Source organism: Rutidosis leptorrhynchoides, chromosome 1 (genome assembly GCF_046630445.1).
Source record: "Rutidosis leptorrhynchoides isolate AG116_Rl617_1_P2 chromosome 1, CSIRO_AGI_Rlap_v1, whole genome shotgun sequence".
Lineage (NCBI taxonomy): Eukaryota > Viridiplantae > Streptophyta > Magnoliopsida > Asterales > Asteraceae > Rutidosis > Rutidosis leptorrhynchoides.
The window spans coordinates 703,191,945-703,212,088 of NC_092333.1; the positions used below are offsets into that span (position 1 = coordinate 703,191,945).

Genomic DNA, 20,144 nt, shown 5'->3' on the forward strand with positions numbered 1-20,144 from the left:
GACGTGCATAGTTGCTTTAGTGACTTGCTTTTGGATCATTTAGGATTGGGTAGCGTATCCCCAATCGCCATGCTCGGCTTTGTATTGTATTAAAGTCTTTTGGTCAAATATTGTATTTCGGTACTTAAGGTGGTAAAATGGGTCGTTGTGGGACCCGCTTCGTAAACTTAATTTTATTAATTAAACGTGTTAGTTTTATATGTATGAATTCATGGTTAAAAGCGTTTTGGCTAAAAACGTCGGGAACGGGTCAAACATTTTCACATTTCAAGGAAAACCGGACAGCGGGCTGCCAGACAGGTTCTGCGCGCCGCGCAACCTGTTGGCGCGCCGCGCAACTCAGCCAACAGCAAAAAAAAAAATTTTTGTCATGAAATTTAACGGGGTTTTATACGCGGTATGGTTTGGGTTGTTACAAGTGGTATCAGAGCATGGTCTAAGGGATTTAGGTGACTTGAGATAGGTGCCTAGACTTAGACTTTTGTGTGCGCGTAATTTGTTGCGGGACTTGTAGGATTACGGGTCAGGAACGGGTTTAGTTAGTGCCTTGTTTATAGGTCGACTAACGTTTATATTAGTAATGCGGATATTATTAATATATTATTTGTGTTGTGGTGTAATTCTCGCGTGTGCTTCTATCGCATAGAATTTTGTTTGTGTTTGTTTATAGCATCGAGCGAGGCGGTCGTTGTACTAACGAGTCGATGCGGCGTGCGTGCGTAATAAGAACTTGCAGACCTTATTACGGGTGCAAATCGTGTCTAACAAGTGATGTACGACGAGTGTTTAGCAAGATGGGAGGGTGTTGTGCGTGTCGTTTTATACGTGCGTGGACTAATCGTTTTGCATTCTTTAGAATGACGACGCGAAACGAGACCGAGATGAACGACACGGAATTTAACGCTAGAGTTGCGGCCGCCGTTGCGGAGCAAATGAGAGCGTTTTGAGAAGAAATGGATGGGAAGTATTCCGAATTCCAAAATAGGGGTGAAATGGAGCGTTGTCTTAAGAGCTTCATGAGGACTAGACCCCCGATGTATGATGGGAAACCGGATCCTTTGGTGAGTACGACTTGGGTTTCGGATGTCGAAGGGTGTTTTCGTACTATGGAATGCCCACCCGAGAAAAAGACGAGACTCGCTACTAGTTTGTTGCGGGGTAGGGCGAAGGATTGGTTGGATGGCAAGATTGATCTTGTCGGTGGTGAAACGTTTATGACGTTATCGTGGGACGAATTTAAGGAGGAATTCTTCGAGGAGTTCCGAACTTCAGCCGATTTATCGGAATTGCGTTGTGAGTTGCGAAATTTGCAACAGGGTTCTATGGACTTGAATACTTTAAAGACGACTTTTATGTCGAAGGCTCGTTTTTGCCCGGAATATTTGGGGAACGATCGTTTGTTGATGGAGGATTTCTATCGAACTTTGAGCGATGACTTGAAAAGCAAAATTAGCCGGGGTTACGCGAAGTCGTTTGCGGAGTTATTTGCGGTGGCTAGAGGTTTCGAGTCTTATACGCGATCGAAAAAGGGCGAACCTTCAAGTGAGGGAAGGGTTGTTTCTTATGGTGCTCCGAGTAAGAGGACTAAGGGTCCGAGTGCGAGTACGAGTAAAGTGGTAAAGGGCGCGGTGGAATCTCGTGCGCCTAGATGTTTCAATTGTGGCGTTAGGGGTCACAAGTTGTGGGAATGCACGATGCTGAGAAGTGAAGGCGGAATGTGCTACTATTGTCATAAAGAGGGACATCGCAAGCCGGATTGTCCCGAGTTGGCGGCGGCGAGTAGTCGGTGCCATTTCCTTCAAAATAGTCAAATGGAACAAGTTAATCATACAGAATATTAAGAGTAGTTAATAGTATTTCGTAGCATAATATGAACTCATTTATAAAAGCTTTTTCTTCATATTAGCGTTTTATAAGTTTAAATTCGGGTTGTACCTACCCGTTAAGTTCATACTTAGTAGCTAATATACAATTCAACTACTACAATTCTATATGAAAAACTGATTATAATAATATTTCGCGTTCAAACTTTTACACAATATTTTACAAACTTACAATACCGCTTATTTTACATATAGCATGAAATATAGCACACAATAAATTTGATACAAGATGGTTGTGAAGATAATTCTAGCTAGTACACAAGTCGTTCAGCAAAGGCAATAAAGACACGTAATTCATACGTCCAGAAACAAGTCATGCATTCTGGTTTTACTAGGATTACTTCCCATCCTTGGTCTTGTGGAACATAACCGTTATGGCCGTTGATAAGACAGCGTGTTGTAACGTCGTCAAAGGGATGAGGGTTACGTAATGTCCAACAGTCCCGTAACAATCTAAAAACCTCATTTCTTACCCCAATTACCGACTCCGTCACTTGTGGGAACGTTTTGTTTAATAGTTGTAGCCCGATGTTCTTGTTCTCACTTTGGTGAGAAGCGAACATTACTAATCCGTAAGCATAACATACTTCTTTATGTTGCATGTTAGCCGCTTTTTCTAAATCACGAAGTCCAATATTCGGATATATTGAGTCAAAATAATTTCTTAACCCATTGCGTAAAATAGCATTTGGGTTCCCCGCAATATATGCGTCAAAGTAAACACATCGTAACTTATGGATTTCCCAATGTGATATCCCCCATCTTTCGAACGAAAGCCTTTTATAAACCAAGGCATTCTTGGAACGTTCTTCGAATGTCTTACAAACTGATCTCGCCTTAAATAGTTGTGCCGAAGAATTCTGACCGACTCTAGACAAGATTTCATCAATCATGTCTCCGGGTAGGTCTCTTAAAATATTGGGTTGTCTATCCATTTTGTGTTTTTATACTGTAAAATAGACAAGAGTTAGATTCATAAAAAAAAAATTACTTATTAACACAAGCAATTTTTACATATATCATAAAGCATAAGCACACTATATTACATATATTACACCACACGAATACAACTATCTTATTCCGACTCGCTTGTTTCTTCTTCTTCGGTTTTGGTTCGTTTTGCCAAGTTTCTAGGGATATATGATGTTCCCCTAATACGAGCCGTCGTTTTCCACATTGGTTTAGAAAAACCTGGTGGTTTAGAGGTTCCCGGGTCATTGTTACAACTTAAGGACTTCGGGGGTTGACGATACATATAAAGTTCATCGGGGTTGGAATTAGATTTCTCTATTTTTATGTCCTTTCCCTTATTATTTTCTTTTGCCTTTTTAAATTCAGTTGGGGTAATTTCTATAACATCATCGGAATCCGAATCATCGGAGAATTGGTAATCCTCCCAATATTTTGCTTCCTTGGTGGAAACACCATTGACCATCATTAACCTTGGTCGGTTGGTTGAGGATTTTCTTTTACTTAACCATTTTATTATTTCCCCCACCGGTTCTATTTCTTCATCCGGTTCCGATTCTTCTTCTGGTTCCGATTATTCTTCCGGTTCCTACTCTTCTTCCGGTTCCTCTTCGGGAACTTGTGAATCAGTCCACGAATCATTCCAATTTACATTTGACTCTTCATTATTATTAGGTGAGTCAATGGGAATTGTTCTAGAGGTAGACATCTATCACATAATATCAAAAGCGTTAAGAGATTAATATATCACATAATATTCACATGTTAAAAATATATAGTTTCCAACAAAATTTGTTAAGCAATCATTTTTCAAGTAAACACGGTCGAAGTCCAGACTCACTAATGCATCCTAACAAACTCGATAAGACACACTAATGCAAAATTCTGGTTCTCTAAGACCAACGCTCTGATACCAACTGAAATGTCCCGTTCATATTGATTATAAACGTTCCATATTAATTGATTTCGTTGCGAGGTTTTGACCTCTATATGAGACATTTTTCAAAGACTGCATTCATTTTTAAAACAACCATAACCTTTATTTTATCAATAAAGGTTTCAAAAGCATTACGTAGATTATTAAATAATGATAATCTAAAATATACTTTTTACACACGACCATTACATAATGGTTTACAATACAAATTGAATGCAGTTTTTACACAATATCATACAAGCATGGACTCCAAATCTCGTCCTTATTTAAGTATGCGACAGCGGAAGCTCTTAATATTCACCTGAGAATAAACATGCTTTAAACGTCAACAAAAATGTTGGTGAGTTATAGGTTTAACCTATATATATCAAATCGTAACAATAGACCACAAGATTTCATATTTCAATATACATCCCATACATAGAGATAAAAATCATTCATATGGTGAACACCTGGTAACCGACATTAATAAGATGCATATATAAGAATATCCCCATCATTCCGGGACACCCTTCGGATATGATATAAATTTCGAAGTACTAAAGCATCCGGTACTTTGGATGGGGTTTGTTAGGCCCAATAGATCTATCTTTAGGATTCGCGTCAATTAGGGTGTCTGTTCCCTAATTCTTAGATTACCAGACTTAATAAAAAGGGGCATATTCGATTTCGATAATTCAACCATAGAATGTAGTTTCATGTACTTGTGTCTATTTTGTAAATCATTTATAAAACCTGCATGTATTCTCATCCCAAAAATATTAGATTTTAAAAGTGGGACTATAACTCACTTTCACAGATTTTTACTTCGTCGGGAAGTAAGACTTGGCCACTGGTTGATTCACGAACCTATAACAATATATACATATATATCAAAGTATTTTAAAAATATATTTACAACACTTTTAATATATTTTGATGTTTTAAGTTTATTAAGTCAGCTGTCCGTCCTCGTTAGTAACCTACAACTAGTTGTCCACAGTTAGATGTACAGAAATAAATCGATAAATATTATCTTGAATCAATCCACGACCCAGTGTATACGTATCTCAGTATTGATCACAACTCAAACTATATATATTTTGGAATCAACCTCAACCCTGTATAGCTAACTCCAACATTCACATATAGAGTGTCTATGATTGTTCCGAAATATATATAGATGTGTCGACATGATAGGTCGAAACATTGTATACGTGTCTATGGTATCTCAAGATTACATAATATATAATACAAGTTGATTAAGTTATGGTTGGAATAGATTTGTTACTAATTTTCACGTAGCTAAAATGAGAAAAATTATCCAATCTTGTTTTACCCATAACTTCTTCATTTTAAATCCGTTTTGAGTGAATCAAATTGCTATGGTTTCATATTGAACTCTATTTTATGAATCTAAACAGAAAAAGTATAGATTTATAGTCGGAAAAATAAGTTACAAGTCATTTTTTTAAAGGTAGTCATTTCAGTCGAAAGAACGACGTCTAGATGACCATTTTAGAAAACATACTTCCATTTTGAGTTTAACCATAATTTTTGGATATAGTTTCATGTTCATAATAAAAATCATTTTCCCAGAATAACAACTTTTAAATCAAAGTTTATCATAGTTTTTAATTAACTAACCCAAAACAGCCCGCGGTGTTACTACGACGGCGTAAATTCGATTTTACGGTGTTTTTCGTGTTTCCAGGTTTTAAATCATTAAATTAGCATATCATATAGATATAGAATATGTGTTTAGTTGATTTTAAAAGTCAAGTTAGAAGGATTAACTTTTATTTGCGAACAAGTTTAGAATTAACTAAACTATGTTCTAGTGATTACAAGTTTAAACCTCCGAATAAGATAGCTTTATATGTATGAATCGAATGATGTTATGAACATCATTACTACCTCAAGTTCCTTGGATAAACCTACTGGAAATAAGAAAAATGGATCTAGCTTCAAAGGATCCTTGGATGGCTTGAAAGTTCTTGAAGCAGAATCATGACACGAAAACAATTTCAAGTAAGATTTCCACTCGAAATAAGATTGTTATAGTTATAGAAATTGAATTAAAGTTTGAATATGATTATTACCTTGTATTAGAAAGATAACCTACTGTAAGTAACAAAGATTTCTTGATCTTGGATGATTACTTGGAATGGATTTAGAAAACTTGGAAGTAAACTTGCAATCTTGGAAGTATTCTTGATTTTATGAAACTAGAACTTTTGGAATTTATGAAGAACACTTAGAACTTGAAGATAGAACTTGAGAGAGATCAATTAGATGAAGAAAATTGAAGAATGAAAGTATTTGTAGGTGTTTTTGGTCGTTGGTGTATGGATTAGATATAAAGGATATGTAATTTTGTTTTCATGTAAATAAGTCATGAATGATTACTCATATTTTTGTAATTTTATGAGATATTTCATGCTAGTTGCCAAATGATGGTTCCCACATGTGTTAGGTGACTCACATGGGCTGCTAAGAGCTGATCATTGGATTGTATATACCAATAGTACATACATCTAAAAGCTGTGTATTGTACGAGTACGAATACGGGTGCATACGAGTAGAATTGTTGATGAAACTGAACGAGGATGTAATTGTAAGCATTTTTGTTAAGTAGAAGTATTTTGATAAGTGTCTTGAAGTCTTTCAAAAGTGTATGAATACATATTAAAACACTACATGTATATACATTTTAACTGAGTCGTTAAGTCATCGTTAGTCGTTACATGTAAATGTTGTTTTGAAACCTTTAGGTTAACGATCTTGTTGAATGTTGTTAACCCATTGTTTATTATAACAAATGAGATGTTAAATTGTTATATTATCATGATATTATGATATATAATATATCTTAGTATGATATATATACAGTTAAATGTCTTTACAACGATAATCGTTACATATATGTCTCGTTTAAAAATCATTAAGTTAGTAGTCTTGTTTTTACATATGTAGTTCATTGTTAATATACTTAATGATATGTTTACTTATCATAGTATCATGTTAACTATATATATATATCCATATATATGTCATCATATAGTTTTTACAAGTTTTAACATTCGTGAATCACCGGTCAACTTGGGTGGTCAATTGTCTATATGAAACATATTTCAATTAATCAAGTCTTAACAAGTTTGATTGCTTAACATGTTGGAAACATTTAATCATGTAAATATCAATCTCAATTAATATATATAAACATGGAAAAGTTCGGGTCACTACAATACATACATACAAATAATAACATGCATGGTAATTTGAAATGGGACTTAACATCCCACTTTCAAATCAAATATGAAATATTAGTACAACATAATAAAAATATTAAACATTAAATTAAAAGTATCACAATTTTATATGTTTAAACATAAATAAATAAAAATAATAAAAAGATAAAAATCATAGAAATCACTAACGGAACTATATCAATCTGGATAGGGGTTCCAGTTCATGTCGTCGGGCGGGTTCCATGGTTGGTTATAGGTGTACTGATAGGCCTAGTTAGGGTCGTAGAAAGTAAATGGTGGTCGCATATCGGGCTGGTGTGGAGGATAGTAAGCAGGTCGGGTCGGTACGTAGTTATTTGGTACTTGAGGTGATAGCTGGCTCATGATCTGATGCTGATGATAGTGCCATCTATCATGCTTTCATTGCCTAGAATGCTCGTACACATTCTCGGCTTGCCACTGCTCGTACCGACTATGTCTATCCTGGTTTGTCATTTCTACCTCATCTATACGCTGGTAGACGTCAGTCATAGCCTCCCTAATGACATCCCTAATGTCATCTGCTTCCTTCATTTCCTCATCTGAACCTCTCTCTACCTGTGGATGATTACCATCATATGGTACTGCCTGATTGCGTCTGCTTTAATACCTTAGCACCCTGATAGACCTTCAATCCTAAAGTATCATCCTGTTCCCTACATACCATAAGTGTACCCCCTTGATCCCTATCTACACCCAAATACTCTCCAATGAGAGTAACAAAAATACCTCCTCCTATTACTCCCCCGTCCTGTATTCCTGCCACTACTTTGGACAGATAAAAACCAACACAGTAGGGGATATTAACAAAGCTTCTAGGGTTTCGAATACACTTAAGGTAAAATAAATCGTGTAAGGTCATCTTCTCCTTGTTTTTACCTCTTTGTGTAATCGAATTAGCTAAAAAACTATGTATAATACGTAGCTCTGCTTTGTTAATATCTAAATAGGAGTGTCTTCCTCTCAGCGTAAAAACATTATAATCTGACATACGCCTCCAGACGGCGTCCTCGTCAAAATTCCTATCTACCCGCTCCCCATGATAAATCAAATTTGTACAATCGGGTAGTTGTAATTCACCAGGAGTGTAAACCTGTAAAGCCCTGGCCATGTCCAGCATGGACATTCTGTACATCCTACGGCCAAGTAAAAATCTAAGAAAACTTCTATCATCTAACCTAACTACATCCGCATTAAGTGAAATACTACTCATTAGCTCAACACACCATTCCTTATATACAGGCCTACGAATGGTGAATAAACGTTCCCAATCGGGAAAAGAAGAGCTGCCATACCTTTGGATCAGATGCTGTCTAACTGAATTAACTAGTTGGACCTTTTCCAAAGGCTCCCAATCGATTACCCTCGGTACTTCTACATTTTTCGTTACCAGTTTGAATTTGTTACTTTGATACGTTGGGTAATCTCTCCAACTTCGATCAAATCTCAAATTAGGATGCAACTGTTCTTCATGAATCGTTGGGTGTGCTATTATCGGATGAATCGGAAATTGTACATAGGCATTAACATATTCTAGTTGCGGATCATAATATGGTACGTTTTGATCAGGTTGTTGTTGTTGTTCCTGTTGTTGCTCATGTTCAGGTTCTGGTTCATATTGTGGCTCATATTGCATTTCTGGTTCAGGTTCCGAAGCAGGTTGCCTAGATGATGATGATGCACCATCAGTATCGGTATTTTTCTGCAAAACACATTAAACACAAAATTTGTGCATCCAAATATGCATTAGTGTTAGCAAAATAACAACTTGAAACAATTACAATAACATGTTCAATCAAAATTAAACGTATACACATTTTCACAATTTTTACAATTCTACACTTTTTCAAATAAGCATATATGAAAATGTTTACAAAGTTAATAAGCATTCTACTCAAATAACATGTCAAAATAACCATTACTAGCAATTAAACAAGTTTCAAATGACATTTACATTAATTTAATCAAGTTCATGAATTTTAGACCTAAAAGGTCCACTTTAATTCTCAAAAATCATGTTTAGGATCAAAGTTTGGATCATTTAGCTACCTAAACATGTTACACTACTTAATTTAGCAATAATTCATGACAAAAATTGGCCATAACCTGCTTATATCAAAAAGCCTCAAATTGCTCAAGAACACAAACCCTAGATTCCTAAAAATTTTGAAGTTTTTGGCTTCAAATCATGTTAAATAGCATCAATCTAGGTTATACATGCATAATATATTAACAATTTAACTCTAATTACACTAAAAATTGACAAAATCAAATTAGGTAAAATATTGGTAATTATCACAAAAACTAAGAAATTTAAGAGTTTAGGGGTGTAATTTTTACCTTCTTGCTAAAAAATCCGAACCTATGCATGATTAGAGCGGATTGTAGGACGAAATTTGATGAATTTTGGTGAAAATTTGGGAATTTTTGAGGTGTTTTTGAGAGAGTTTCGTGTATATGTGTGTGTGTTTGTGGAAGAACAGAACAGCTTGTATGCTTATGTTTCTGGCCAGATTTTAGGCCTCATGCGATCGCATGAGGTTTCAGTGTAAATCTCATGCGATCGCATGGGGTCCGGTTTTTTTTTATTATAAAAACCTTATACTTTTACAACATAAATTAATAAATTTTTAAATATTTTTTTCTTTTTAGGAGTGAGGGCATTTCAGATCGTTGTCCTAGTCCGCCTCTCGACAAAGTTTTAAAATTTGTCACTTTTTAAGCGTCGTTTTAAAAGCAAAGATTTTTGGATTTTTTAATGTTTTTGGCATACTTTAATTCAATAAGATTAAAAATAATGATAATAAAAGTTCTCGTCCCTCCCTTGGGTAGAGCAATTTCGGTTCAACGACCTAGTTTTTAACTAACGACGAATTTTTAGAAATCACATTTTTAACTTAATGAAATAAAGAAAATTTTTTATTTTTTTTAATTCACACCAAACTTAAATTTAAAATGCATAAAATTAAAAATTCATATTATTAAAATTAAAAATTCACACCAAATTTATATTATATTTTTTTTATACACAAACTTATATTAAAAATATTAATTTTTAAAAATACTTAAAAACTTAAATATATTGATTTAAAAAGATTTAAAATATTAATTTAATATTTATATATTGATTTTAAAAACATGGTAAAAATTAAAAATTAAAATTTTTTTTGGTTTTTTATCCCACTTTAATCAATCAAATATTATCAAAAATATAAGCCCCTCTTTTCGGTAAAGTAATTTTGGTTCCATAACCTAGTTTTACTCCTGACGAATTTTTGAAATATTTTGGGTTGATTGATTAAAGATATTTATATCTTAAGAATAAACGGTAAATTTCGCAGTGATGTAATAAATTTTTGTATGATATCAATAATTTCAGTTACGCATACCTAATTTTATTGAATACCAATTTAATACTTTATAGAGAACGATTCAGCGTTTATTATCAAAAGGTTAAAAGCAATAAAAATAAAAATAAAAACTGTACATACTTACCTATGAGGAAGAATTCTCAGGGACCTGCTTTAGCTGACTCATAGGAGAGTCGTGTGATTTGATTTTCCATAGCTATGTAAGCATAACCTCGATTCTTCAATATCTTTTCTTCTAAACATATGAACGGTCCTTCTCTGCATAGAGTAACAAATTCGGTATTTGAATATGTTTGATTATTTGAACATTTACCTTCATATGACCATTTTCCGCATTTATAACATCTTTCAAGGTGTCGTGCTCTTCTTTTTGTTGCGGATTTTGATTTTCCTTTACCAAAATGTATCTTATGATGATCTTTCCTGAGTTCTTTTCTTACTCCGTCCATTTTGCCTCTTATGAAGGATACCAGTTCACTCGGAAGGGTGTCATTATTACATTTAGTAATCATAGCATGTAGCATTAGACCATGGTTCAGATCAAAGGAATTCTTCATCTCGTAAAAACTAAAAAAAATAAAAATTCAGAATGGAGGGAGAAGACTAGTTCTTTAGGGTCTGTTAGGGAAAGACCATTCGAATTCCATTCTCGGAAACTACACGAAAACAGAATATCTAACTCTAACAGAAATATATATTACCCTAAAAAGATTCGAACCTTCCCACACTTAGTTCGCTGTGGTGTCGAAATTGTGATTTACTTCATCTTCAACTTCCATCGGATTATCTATGTAATGTTTAACTCTGTGACCATTAACCTTAAATTCAACTCCATTTGAATTTATTAACTCTATTGTTCCGTACGGAAAAACTCTTTTGACTATGAATGGTCCAGACCATCTTGATTTCAATTTTCCAGGAAATAGCTTGAATCGTGAATTGAAAAGAAGAACTCTGTCTCCTTCTTTAAATTCTTTTGAACTTCTGATTCTTTTATCATGCCATTTCTTCGTTCTTTCTTTATAGATTAATGAATTTTCATATGCTTCATGTCTTAATTCTTCTAATTCATTTAGTTGACTTAACCGTAGACGTCCGGCTTCATGTAAATCAAGATTACATGTCTTCAAAGCCCAAAATGCTTTATGTTCAATTTCTACTGGAAGATGACATGCTTTTCCGTAAACGAGTCTAAAAGGTGTGGTACCAATTGGAGTTTTGTAGGCTGTTCTAAAAGCCCAGAGTGCATCCTCCAATTTCATGGACCATTCCTTCGGATTTGATTCTGCGATTTTCTCTAGAATACGTCTTAAAGCTCGGTTAGTATTTTCAACTTGTCCACTTGTTTGTGGATGATAAGCGGTTGAGATTTTATGAGTTACTCCATATATTTTGAGAACTTTCTCAAGTTGATTATTACAAAAATGAGTACCCCGATCACTTATTAAAGCTTTCGATGTTCCGAACCATGCAAAAAGATGTTTTAAAAAGTTGACTACAACTCGTGCATCATTAGTCGGGAGAGCTTGTGCTTCCGCCCATTTAGATACATAATCAATAGCAACGAGAATGTGGAGATTATTATGAGATTTTGGAAATGGACCCATAAAGTCAATAGCCCAAACGTCAAATACTTCACATACTTGAATGACATTTTGTGGCATTTCATCACGTTGACTTATTTTTCGGCCCTTTGACAAGCATCACAGGATTTGCAAAGAAGGTGTGCATCTTTGAAAATTGTAGGCCAATAGAATCCAGCATCGTAGACTTTTCTTGCTGTGAGTTGAGGCCCATAATGCCGTCCTGTTGGTCATGTGTGACAATGGTTTAAGATTTGACTGGCTTCATCCTCGAATACATATCGGCATATTATTCCATCGGGACAACTTTTAAACAAATATGGATCTTCCCAAAAATAGTGTTTTATATCACTAAAGAATTTCTTTCATTTTTGGTACGACAACCCTTTTTCAAAGAATCCACATACTAAGTAGTTTGCATAGTATGCAAACCATGGAATTTCATTATAATTGATTTTCAATAGATATTCATCAGGAAAGTTATCTTGTATGGCCGATTCATTTAGAACTTCTAATTCAGGATTTTCAAGACGAGAAAGATGATAAACGGCGAGATTTTCTGCTCCCTTTTTGTCTCGGATCTCAATATCGAACTCTTGTAAGAGTAAGATCCAACGGATTTATCGTGGTTTAGCATCTTGTTTTGAAAATAGGTATCTAAGACAGAATGGTCGGTATAGACCACCATTTTAGCTAGAACGAGATATGAACGAAATTTGTCAAAAGCAAAGACAATAGCAAGGAGTTCTTTTTCAGTAGTTGTGTAATTCGTTTGTGCTCCTTGTAATGTCTTACTAGCATAATAGATAGGTTGAAATCGTTTTTCAATCCTTTGTCCTAAAACGGCTCCCATTGCAAAATCACTTGCATCGCACATAAGTTCAAACGGTAGATTCTAATTTGGAGTTATCATGATCGGCGCATTAGTGAGTTTTTCTTTAAGAATATTAAAAGATTTGATGCATTCATCTGAAAAGATGAATGGAGCATCCTTTTCTAGGAGTTTATTCATAGGAGTGGCAATTTTAGAAAAATCTTTTATGAAACGTCGGTAAAAATCGGCATGCCCTAGAAAACTCCTAACTCCTATAACATTGGTGGGATATGGAAGTTTAGCAATTACATCTACTTTAGCTCTATCCACTTCAATTCCTTCCTTTGAAATTTTATGACCAAGAACGATGCCTTCTTTAACCATGAAATGACATTTCTCCCAATTAAGAACTAGATTTGATTGTTCGTATCTAATAAGCATTCGTTCAAGACTAACTAGACATGTTTCAAAAGTATCACCGAAGACTGAAAAGTCATCCATGAAAACTTCCATGCATTCTTCTATCATGTCGTGAAAAATCGCCACCATGCACCTTTGAAAGGTTGCAGGAGCTTTGCAAAGTCCAAATGGCATGCGTTTGTAAGCAAAAGTACCATAAGGGCATGTGAATATGGTTTTCTCTTGATCTTCGGGTGCTATTGGGATTTGAAAATATCCGGAAAAACCGTCAAGAAAACAATAGTAACTATTTCCGACTAATCTTTCCAACATTTGATCAATGAAAGGTAAGGGAAAGTGATCTTTTCTGGTGGCGTCATTTAATTTTCTATAATCAATACAAACACGCCATCCTGTTACAGTCCTAGTAGGAATAAGCTCATTTTTTTTCTTTTGTGATGACAGTCATGCTACCCTTCTTAGGTACGCATTGAACTGGGCTTACCCATGGACTATCAGAGATTGGATAAATTAAACCTGCATCGAGCAGTTTAATAATTTCTTTCTTAACAACATCTTGCATATTTGAATTTAGTCTTCGTTGGCGTTGCACATACGTTTTATGACCTTCTTCCATAAGGATTTTATGTGTGCAATACGAAGGACTTATGCCTTTAATGTCATGAATCTTCCATGCAATAGCTGATATATTTTTCATTTTCAGTAAGAGAAGACGATATTATTACAGGTAATTCAGATTCACCATGTAAATAAGCGTATTCCAAATGGTTTGGAAGTGGTTTTAACTCTAATGTCGGTGGTTCTTCTATCGATGATTTGTATCGATATCTGTCTTCTTCTTTTAGCATTTGAATTTCTTCTGTTGTTGGTTCATATCCATTAGCCATGAGTGCGGCTAACATTTCAACTTCATCAATTGGTTCAGTTCCTTCTCCTAACGAACATTCTCCTGTTCCTTGTAATTCTGGAAATTCTTCTAACAATTTTGCATATGAATCTATAGTTTGAATATAATAACATGTATCATCTGCAGATTGCGGTTGTTGCATGGCTCTATCAACTGAAAAGGTAACACTCTCGTCCTCTATACTTAGGGTCAGTTTCTTACCGAACACGTCTATTATTGCTTTAGCCGTGTTTAAGAATGGTCTTCCTAATATGAGAGGAACTCGAGAATCTTCTTTCATGTCCAGAATAACAAAATCTACTGGAAATACTAAAGTACCAACTTTAACTAGCATGTTCTCCATTATCCCTCTAGGATATTTTACTGATCGATCGGCTAGTTGTATACTTATTCGTGTTGGTTTCAATTCTCCAAGGTCTAGTTTAGCGTATAGTGAATACGGCATTAAATTTATACTAGCACCTAAGTCTGCCAATGCTTCTATTGAACTAAGACTACCCAGAAAATATGGAATTGTGAAACTTCCTGGATCTGATAATATTTCTGGTATCTTATTCAACAGCACTGCAGAACAATTAGCATTTATAGTAACAGCCGAGAGTTCTTCCATTTTCTTTCTATTTGTGATTAGATCTTTCAGAAATTTAGCATATCTGGGCATTCCTGAAATTACATCAATGAAAGGAAGATTAACATTTATTTGTTTAAACATATCCAAGAATTTGGATTGCTCGGCTTCAAGTCTTTCTTTTCTCATTTTACTCGGGTAAGGAAGTGGTGGTTGGTATGGTTTAACATAAGGTTTTGCCTTAACTGTGTTATCTTCATTAACCTTTTCAACTACCGGTTCTGTTTCCTTATCTTGCTCAGATTGTGGTTCTTGTGGAGTAGGAATAGAGTCATCAGAAATTACAGGTATTTCAGGTGGTTTAAGTGTAATACCACTTCTTGTGGTAATGGCTTTAGCTGTTTCATTCCGGGGGTTAGCATTTGTATCACTAGGTAAACTTCCCGGTTTTCTTTCACCTATCAACCTTGCTAGGTTACTTACTTCTTGTTCCAGATTTTGAATAGAAGCTTATTGATTTCTAAATGCTTGAGCATTTTGTTCATTGGTTTGTTTCTGAGATGTGAAAAATTGAGTTTGAGATTCAACTAGCTTCGACATCATATCTTCTAAATTTGGCTTTTTATCATCGGTTTGTGGTGGTTTATTTTGAAAAATAGGTCTTTGCCGATTGTAAGTATTATTAGACACTTGTTGATTGCTATGACCTTGTTGATTGTTGTATGGAACATTTAGGTTATAATTCTGATTTTGATTGTAGATTGGTCTTGGCGGTTGATAATTATTCTGATAATTATTTCCAGGCCTTTGGTTCATGTATGAAACATTCTCTCTTTGTTCCATTGTTTGTTCAATACTGAGACAATCTTTTGTCAAATGTGGTCCTCCACAATGCTCATAACTAATTCGTATTGAGTGAATATCCTTAGTCATCTTTTCCATTCGTCTCTCGACAGCATCTATCTTTGCAGAAATGGAATCAAAGTCATGGCTAGAATCGGCTCTAGCTGCTTTAGATGATCTAACGATATCTTTTTCTTGATGCCGCTCATGTGAGTGAGAAGCAGTGTTATCAATAATTTTGTAAGTTTCAGTTGCGATTTTCTTCATAATGGAACCACCAGCTGCTATATCGATGCCTTTTCTTGTAGTGATGTCGCATTCTTGGTAGAATATTTGTACTATTTGATAAGTGTCTAAACCATGTTGCGGACATCCTCTTAACAACTTTCCAAATCTTGTCCATGCTTCATATAGAGTTTCATTTGGCTTCTGTGTGAACGTAACAATTTCTCCTTTAAGTCTCACGGCTTTAGATGCCGGAAAAAATTGTTTAAGAAATTTTTCAACTAAAACGTCCCATGTATCAATCGCCCCTTCAGGTAACGATTCCAACCAATCTTTGGCTTCTCCCTTTAAAGTCCAGGGAAATAACATGAGATATATCTGTTCATCCTCCACTTCTCTTATTTTGAATAAAGTACAAATCATATTAAAGGTACGAAGATGTTCGTTTGGATCTTCCTTCGGTGCACCACTAAATTGGCATTGATTAGTTACCATGTGTAGGATTTGTCATTTGATTTCATAATCTGGCGCATTAATGTCTGGTTGAGTAATTGCATGACCTTGGCCAGTGCGTTTAGCTCTCATTCGGTCTTCCATACTTAGAGGTTCCAGATTTTCCATGATTGAATTTGTTGAATTCGAATCACTAGAAGATTCTGATTTAATGGTTTGTTCCTCAACAATCTCTGTTTGAATGATTGGTGGTTCGAGAGGAATGATTAATGGTTCAGGATCTCTGAATTGTCCCTGAATATCCTCCGGATTCTCAATTGTGAGGTCGGGTTCAAAAAATGGATTATCGAAAATTTGAATTGGAGTACTTGGTCAACTAGATGACGATTCTAAAGAAAAATTAACGGCGACAATATTGGCTAGATGTCTTGATCGAGTTACAGGTGGTGAACGTATAAAAGGTGGTGAACGTTTTGCTCGGTGCATTCACTGAATATCCTATTAGTTATAAAAGATTAAAATTATATAAGTTATCAAATTAATAGACTTTTCTGATTTTGCCCACGTTTCGAATAGCCAATAGATACAGCAGGTAGCCAGGACCCTTTAAATCGGAAGCCCACAACTCGCCACTAACAAATTCAACTATTACTACGAACCAGAAAATTTTGAATGTCTATCAATTTAACCACTTAAAATAATTTTTCGTCGAAGTTTTAAGAAATTTTAGAGAAGAAATAGAAAATTCTATGTCCTAAAACTAGAGCGGCGAAAAATAAGAAAGAAAAAGATTGCGTCGAAAAACGTCGAAAAATAAAAGGTCGAAAAATAATAAAAAGAACGTAGCGCGTCGAAACTTAAAAATCTAAAAACTTAGAGTTAAAAGTTGCGTCTAAAAGTATTAAAGCTTAAAGGAATAGTATATCCAAAACAGCAATAACTTAAAAAGTACTAAAATTTATAAAACGGCGTCGCAAAATTCTAAAGCACCTAAATCTTAGTCTAAAGAAAAAGCACTTAAGGGATTTTACGGCAAAGCCTAAAAATCTAGAAATAAAAATAACTATGGCAAAAACTATATCTTAAAACTAGTTACGAGCGATAAAAATACAAATTACGTACTAAATAATAAAAATATACAATTTATAAAAAGAGACAAAAAAAATGATAAAATGACTAATTTTTATAAAAATATTATTTTTATATTATTTATTTTATAAAAGTATCAATTTATTATATTAATAAAACTAATTTAAAACTAAATATTACAAATTAATTAAATCTAAAATTAATTAATATAATATACTAACCCTAATTAGGGTTTAATATTAATAATAATTAATAATCATCCGTAATTAATGCTGTCGGCAGGTTCAGTTGGGCGTGTCAGTAACCCTCATGCGGTCGCATGAGTTTTAGCCTATGGATTCATGCGGTCGCATGAATTAGAAAATCGGGCCAGATTATTTGGGCTGCTACAGTGTAGCCCGTTTACAATTTTAATTATATTTTTTTCTGTTGTTTTTTTTTTAAATATATAAGATATAAATATATTTAGCATATAAATATTACTTATTAGTTTTATAACTTCTTCACAATAAATAAAAATATAAACTTTTTAATTTAACTAAACTTAAAAATATAGATATATTTTTCTTTTTCTTGTTTTTGTATTTTTAAAATTTTAAAACGTGTTTTTACAAAAAGAAATTAAACTTAATAAAAATATTTTTTTTTATATAGCTTTTCGCTTTCGGCGTTTAAGCAGTTTCCCCGGCAGCGGCGCCAAAAACTTGATGTGTGCAGCGGAGGTGTACGAAATATACTATATTTTTACTACGAAATACGATACAAGTTTTAATTTATTTATTTACAGATGGGATATACCTAAACCTTGCTACAACACTATAGGCAGTGTATTTAATCGTAGAGTAGTGTAGTTTTTAGTAAGACGTGTTCGTTCCACAGAGACTGCTAAGCGTTTATTTATTTTAAAATATTTATTTATTATATATATGTACAATATTGTAGTATTATTATTATAAAAAGGGGGATTTTACCGTTTAATGACCGGTTTGTCTTTTTAGCTTTTCTTTTTAATTTAAACAACTAGATAATAAATTTAAACTAGATTATAACAATGAAGTAAATAAAAATTACTGCGGTAAATAAATATTACTTTAACTAAACGAGATGAAAATACAATAAAAGAGTATTATGCTTATTTAACTTTCGTAGTTACGATGTTTGACTTTTACTTTATTACTTTTTTACCCTGGGTTAATTTTCCTTGCTCCCGTAGAATATTTAATATGTCCACCTGGAGTTGTCCAGCGCAGTCCTATAATTAAAAGCATCGAATGCGAGTGTCCTCGTCATTCTATCTTGTAACCACAGTTAAATATTCTAACTAATTACTATTTAGATGGTTTGACGCGGTTGTCACGCATGTCAATAATTACACCAGTTGTCACTGAATGTAACCCACCTTAATTTTAACTAGTCTTTTAACCATTAATCCATTCACGTGTCCGTTTCAATGAATAATTTACCATATATATAAATAACCCGTCTTCCGTATCCGGTCAACGTATGTGATTATTTATACATATAGTAAATTATAAATAGTGGTAATTTAACAAGTTGTTACTTAATTATTTTACCATACCCATTAATAGTTAAAACCTCAATCTCCCTTAAAGTCGTTCTTTATCTAAATATTAAATATTAATCGTTGTACAAATTAAATCAACCCATTTTCTATTTTTAGTCAAACATAATAAATACTTGGGTTAAATAAGCATAATAATAAATTAGTTAACAAACATAATTAAAAAGGAGAAATATCTTACAGCGTTCATTAATTGCGGAGTGTTACACGGATAGAACTTCGAATTTTGAACCCGTAACTCAAGCGTTACAATAACCCAAACTAACTAATATACTACTAATCTATACTACTAATTATTACTACAGAGAAAGATTGATAGAATTGATTGTGAAGGTGTGTTGTGCCCCCAAACTGATGATCTCTTGCTCCGTATTTATAATGCATGAAATTCACTATTGAATAGTTGAAAGGTAGCTTGAAAGTTTGTTACATGTGATTGTGAAGTTGAAAAATTCAACTTGTTGATTTGCACGTATTTTGCATTCTGTAAAGTGAATTGATGATGTGTTGGAAAGTGATGTTGTCTCCTTGAATTTATTGTCTTGAAAAGATGGTGAAGTATTTAATTCTCACAACTTGTACACATTTCATCTGTGTTTCCATTTGCAAATTGACATCAACTTTTATTATTATTATTTTATCCCTTGTGCATTGTTGATTTGTAATTTCAGCTCCGTTGAGTTGTACGTTGATAGTTGGTTCATGTCTCGGTTCTGGATTTTCGAACGCCTTTTCGTATGCTTAGAAAACTTGTACTTTACGTTTCGTGACTTGTACTCTTGTCAATATTTAGATGTTAATCATCAATAAATTGAACCACTTGGATTGTAACTTGTACTTTTTAGCGTTTTGGTCATTTACGTCTTCAAATCGTCGAATCTGTCTTTTGTCTTCACCTTTTATTATTTAAACGAATATTACTTGGAATTAGAACAACTGCAACTAAAAACTTTACATATTGGAAGGATATTGCGCCTAAATATATGTTCATTTGGAGCACTATCATATATATATTACTCAAGTAAGAAAATAGTAAATCGAAATTAATTCATTTACTATTCATATGAATAGTAAATGAAACGAAATTAATTAATTTACTATTCACATGAAAGCTACATGATAGAAATTATTAATTATAAGTTACATAATATAACCCTAAAGTATTTGAGAAATACGACTTTTTAAAACCAAATCAAACGGAAAATAATATTTGGATTGATATCAAATATTA

At 33.8% G+C, this 20,144-nt stretch overlaps 1 non-coding gene across 1 annotated transcript; it reads left to right on the plus strand.

The window, feature by feature from the left end:
* Positions 1-15,919: 15,919 nt before the first annotated feature.
* LOC139886737 (small nucleolar RNA R71) lies at positions 15,920-16,026 on the plus strand. Its single transcript, XR_011772606.1, has one exon. It is a non-coding gene; the product is annotated as a small nucleolar RNA R71 (small nucleolar RNA).
* The last annotated feature ends 4,118 nt before the right edge of the window (positions 16,027-20,144 follow it).